The sequence below is a fragment of the Mesoplodon densirostris genome, chromosome 3 (genome assembly GCF_025265405.1).
Source record: "Mesoplodon densirostris isolate mMesDen1 chromosome 3, mMesDen1 primary haplotype, whole genome shotgun sequence".
NCBI lineage: Eukaryota > Metazoa > Chordata > Mammalia > Artiodactyla > Ziphiidae > Mesoplodon > Mesoplodon densirostris.
The window spans coordinates 81,255,471-81,261,063 of NC_082663.1; the positions used below are offsets into that span (position 1 = coordinate 81,255,471).

General features: G+C 38.7%; 1 non-coding gene across 1 annotated transcript; it reads left to right on the forward strand.

The window, feature by feature from the left end:
- Positions 1-1,456: 1,456 nt before the first annotated feature.
- Positions 1,457-1,560, forward strand: LOC132487234 (U6 spliceosomal RNA). Its single transcript, XR_009531534.1, has one exon. It is a non-coding gene; the product is annotated as a U6 spliceosomal RNA (small nuclear RNA).
- The last annotated feature ends 4,033 nt before the right edge of the window (positions 1,561-5,593 follow it).

Here is a 5,593-nt window from a genome sequence, read left to right on the forward strand (position 1 = left end):
CAAATGTTTTACAATTCTCACACTTCCCTCTCTCACCTCAAGTCTTAACACTCTCCCATTGAATCAGTTTGTTCAATAACACTGCATTTCTCTCTTTTCTAAATCACACCACAGGGACTTTGAACTTGCTTTGTCTCATTACTGGAATATTTTGCCCAGATCGTCACACAGTTGAAAGTTTCTCTCATTATCACCTCTGCAGAGTACATTCTAGTAAATATTGCCTGTCCTACTACAGTCTGATTTCTTTGTATTATTTCTCCCTCACCTCTTCCTTCCCTTCTTCCCTTCTTCCCTTCTTCCCTTCCTCTCTGTCTCTCTGTCTCTGTCTCTGTCTCTGTCTCTCCTTCTTTTGGCATATAGGGTTGGTTGTTTGTTAATTAGGGAACAGGCCTTTTTTTGCCTTGTCCAACAACATGTCCTGAGCACTTAGAAGATTTAGTATAGAGTAGGTGCTCAATAAATATTCACTGAACAAACAGGTCCACAAAGTTATAAGGGAGTCTGTGATCCAATAATAGGTGGGTCAGTTTAATACAACCCATAGGCCAAATCTGGCCACCATCTATTTTGACAGGTAAAATTTTATGGAAGCACAATCATATCCACTTGCTTACAAATTGTTTGTGGTGGCTTTTGCACTACAGCAGCAGAACTGAGGAGGTGCAACTGAGACCATAAAGCCCACAAAGCTGTAAACATTCACTATCTGGCTCTTTACAGAAAGTTTGCTGACCCCTGCAATAATATATGCCAGGTCAATTTGCCATTCAAATTAAAAGGAACAGGCAGACATTAGCCTAAATAATACTGAGGGAACTAAAGTTGTGTGCCCCTCCTAGAGGTGGAGGGGGCACTACTTGAGAAAAAATTCAGCTAAGCAAAATGATGCAAAATAGAGAACTCCAGAATTGGAGAAGCTAAGGTAAAAGTTTTTGTGGGCAGTTTGAAGCTATTTAAAAATAGAGCTAAGATTAAACACTATAGCACCTTTATTAACAGGACAAAAAATTTAGTAAGGGCAACAAACCTTGATAACATGACCAACAATAATCAGGGAGGGAAATAGGATTAAGTGTAAGTATACTCTTCTCCTCAGTAATAATCACAGCAAGTTGACAAGGGTGCCAAGATGATTCAGTAGAAAAAAATTTAGTCCTTTTCAAAAAATGGTGCCAGGTAACTGAATATCCACATGCAAAAAAAATTAAGGTGGGCCCCTCCCTCACAACATACACAAAATTGATTCAGCATGGATCAGAGACCTACTGTAAAGCTTAAACTGTAGAACTACTAGAAGAAAACACAGATGTAAATTTTTGTGACCTTGGATTAGGCAATGATAGATAAAACACCAAAAGCACAAGCAGTCAAAGAAAAAATAAATAAATTGGCCTTCATCCAAATTAAAAAAGACGTTTGTGCTTCAGGGACACTATCAAGAAAATGAAAAGTTCTGCTCACTTTAGCAGCACATATACTAAAATTGGAATGATACAGAGAAGATTAGCATGGGCCCTGCACAAGGATGACATGCAAATTCATGAAGTGTTTATTTTTAAAATATAACTAGGAAATTAGAAGAAGCTGCTGCTGAATTTGAATCTGGATCCTATAGAGCTTCTCCTCTAGGATCTACTGATGAGTCAAATCTATATCAAGATCTAGTTTTGAAAACATCACAAGCATATGTACAGATTTTGAAGAAAAATGATATGATCTGAAAGATAAATAGTAAATTTACCTCCTGGGCTCTTTACATAACATTTTAGTTGTTTCCCATTAAACATGATGTGAAAATCTTTATTAAAGGAAAAGATTTTTGTATTATAATAAAAAGAAAATGAGAAGATGACCCACAGAATGTGAGAAAATATTTGCAAGTCATTTATCTGATAAGGGTCCAAGATACAGAATATATAAAGAATTTATAACCCCAGGACCAGATCAATCTGGTCCTACTCTATTGATAATGAGATACTGAGTTGTTTTTCAGAAACAACAGAACAAAACTGCAAGTCACGCAACCAAAGCATGAGTAGAGGAGAAAATTTTGACCTCAAATAATACTTAGAACTAAAGTTTCTCCCTTCTATGGAACCAAAGGACTAGGACATGACTGGAACCTGAACACAAGAACACTTTCAAAAGCCAAGGGTCTGTTGTCCAGGAAGATCTGATGCTGAAGCCCACTTTACCACACCTTACCATACATGGCCAAGTTCCAAAGCCCTCCAGTGGAAACCTGCCCTGCCAGTGCTTCCACATTCCAACACATCCTCCCTTAACTCATGAAAGTTTTACTGAACTCCAGATCAGGAAGACAGATTTGAGCCCTGCCTCCTGTCTCCTTTCTGGTCAACCTCAAGATAAAGTACTTTTCTTTTCTCAAAAGCTAGTGCCATAGTATTAGCTTCTATGGGTGTTGGGCAATGAGCTCTTGCTTGGTAACAAACCCTTACAATTCAACAGTAAAAAGACGTAAAAGACAAATAATCCAATTTTAAAATGAGCAAATGATTTAAATAGACATTTTCAAAAGATATACAAATGGCCAATAAAAACATGAAAATATCCGTAACATCCTTAGTTATTAGAGAAATGTAAACCTAAGCCACAATGACATATCATTTCACACACAGGAAGATGGCTATAATAAAATAGACAGATGATAGCAAGTGTTGGCAAGAATGTGGAGAAATTAGAGCCCCCATATATTGCTTGTGGGAATGTAAAATGGTTCAGCTGCTTTGGGAAACAGTTTGGCATTCCTCAAAAGGTTAAATGTAGAGGTATCATATGAACCAGCAATTCCACTTCTAGATGTATACCTAAGAGAACTAAAAACATATGTTCACATTAGAACATATATTTTTTCATAACAGTATTATTCATAATAGCTAAAAAGTGGAAACAACCCAAATGTCCATTATCTGATAAATAGATAAACAAAAACAATGGATAAAAGATGTGGTATATCTATACAATGGAACATTACTTGACAATAGAAAGAAATGAAGTACTTATACATTATACAACATAGATGAACCTTGAAAACATTGTGTTAAGTGAAAGAAGCCAGACACAAAATCTAGATATTGTTGATTCCATTTCTATGAAAACTACTTGGTTGAGCTTGTGATAGTCTACAATAAGATGAACTAAGTAATATTTACTATTTCATTTGACTGTCAGGCCCCTGAAGAAAATGATGAATCCTGGAAAATTAAATGGTGATATAATAGACACCACCATCCCTATGTTCTTTAGGTCCATAATTGAAGCACTAATCTTCACCACTGCCCCAGGGTGTGATACTTTTTTTAAATTTAGTGTCTTGGTCAGGGGTAAGACAGAATAGTTTCAGAGTTCCTACTTGACTTTAGCTATCTTCACTATGATATGATAACTCTTATTCCACAGGTCAAGAATTCAGTGTGAGTGTTATCCAACTGCCAAGAATGCCAATCCCTATTATATATCTGAGACCAGGAAAATAATAATCACATGGTTCTATCCGTGGACCCATTAGCTATTGTAAGCTTGACTTTAATTAGGACTGCCTTTATTACTTGGCCTCTTTTACTTGCTACTTTCACATAGGGACCATAATAAATTTTGAGTTTCTAAGTGTGGATATCAGTTCAAATTCTGTGTGCAATAGTTCTCAAAATGTCCCGGCGTTCCTCTTTCCCCAGTGTAAAGGCACTGAAGTAAGTGACCCTTGGCCCTTTTGGGGATAGTATATAATATAGTATACACTTGCTGTGGGTTGTAGGTCCCTCCTCCTAGGGAGCTGAACACCTCTTCTGTTAATAAAGTCTGTATGTGAAAATCACCAGAAACTGAACAAGGAATTATGACTGTTTATTGAAGTGACTTCTCTCAATCTCCTGTCCTTCCATTCTTATCATCTTCTGGTTGTAGATAGTAAGCAGCACACTTGTTGGCTGCCCATCTATTTTACTTATATAGACACCATCCTCTATTAACCATCTCTACAAATCTTTTTGACTGTCCTCTCTGATCTTTCTGGTTGTTACAGTAATTAGGACCTCTTGATTCCTGCCTGTAAGCAGTGCCCCCTGGTGTCTGTTATTTTGGTGCCTCATAAGCCACCTAGATATTAAAGAGCCCAGGTCTGTGAGCCCCTCTCCTCCTAACAGCCCTGGCCTACAGAAAAGTCCAACCCCTGAACTTCTCAGTGATGCTGGTTCCCCTCTCACCAGTACATTCTTCATGGCCTTGGAGATGAGACTTAATCATCTAGTGGGTTTTCTGGCCTTATACAATATGTCCATTCCAGTGTGTCCACTTCCCTGAGACTCTATTCCTTCCTCTACCGTATACCTCATGCTATATACCAATACCTGAATTCTATTTAGGAATTTCCACTTTACCCAGCATAGATCTTTGATTTTTCCACACACCTAACAGCATACCCAGCAAAGAGTTTGCCCCATTCCTTGAAAGATATTAAATCACACATCCTTAGAAAGTATTGTGAAGCAAATACATTTTTGCTTAACCTGTCTTTATTCTGGACCCCTTAAACAATTTTAAAGCCTAATCCCAGGGATTCTTAACATGTCTTACAGAGCTCTGTGACTCTATCAAACATGCAAGCTAATTTTTGCCTCTTTCTTGGTGTGTACTCTCTATCCTCCTTTATGAGGCCCAGCTGGGATATACTGAGATTTAACCCTTATTATCAGACTGGCAGCTAGGGGAGGAGATGGGACATTTCCGTAAGGGAATACATATTGCATTCCTGGGGAGAGGCCTTTGTAATGTCTTTCTACAGAGTTCTCCAGGGAGATGTAGGCCACCCCTGGGAGCTCTGGGAGTTCAGAGAGGTCTACATAACCGAGATCATCAGGAGCATCCATCCAATTATCTCCAACCTATGTACCAGGTTCCTAAGTGTGATATTTTTATTTACAAGAAATATATATTTGGTTTTCATGTCATTTCTTGCACAGGGCTCCTAAAACCCTTGGAATTTCCTAAATGGTGAGAGAAATTAGGGTGCCTTTTGTTAATGATAATGAGGTGACTTTTTGGAAAACACCTCAAGTTGGGGTCTGGTTGCCAGGAGAACTAACCATATGAGTAGAGGGTTGGAATTTTTAGTCCCACCCCCTGGCATCTGGGGAAGGGAGAGGGGCTGGAGACTGAGTTCAATCACCAATGGCCAATGAGTTAATCCATCATGCCTATGTAATGAAACCTCCATAAAACCCCTAAAGGATGGAGCTCAATGAGCTTCTAGGTTAGTGAACACGTGAGGATTTGAGGGGAATGGTACACGTGGAGAAGGCATGAAAACTCCACGACCTTTCCCCATGCCTTGTGCTATGTATCTCTTTCATCTGGATGTTCTTGAGTTATATCCATTTACAATTAACCAGTGATTGATCTAGTAAGCAAAGTGTTTCTCTAAGTTCTGTGAGCTACTCTAGCAAATTAATAGAACCCAAGGCTGGAGTGAGGGGGTCATTGGAACTTCCAATCTGTAGCTGGTTGGTCAAAAGCACAGGATAACCTGGGCTTGCTAGGAGTTAGTAGGGAGGCAGTCTTGTGGGACCGAGTC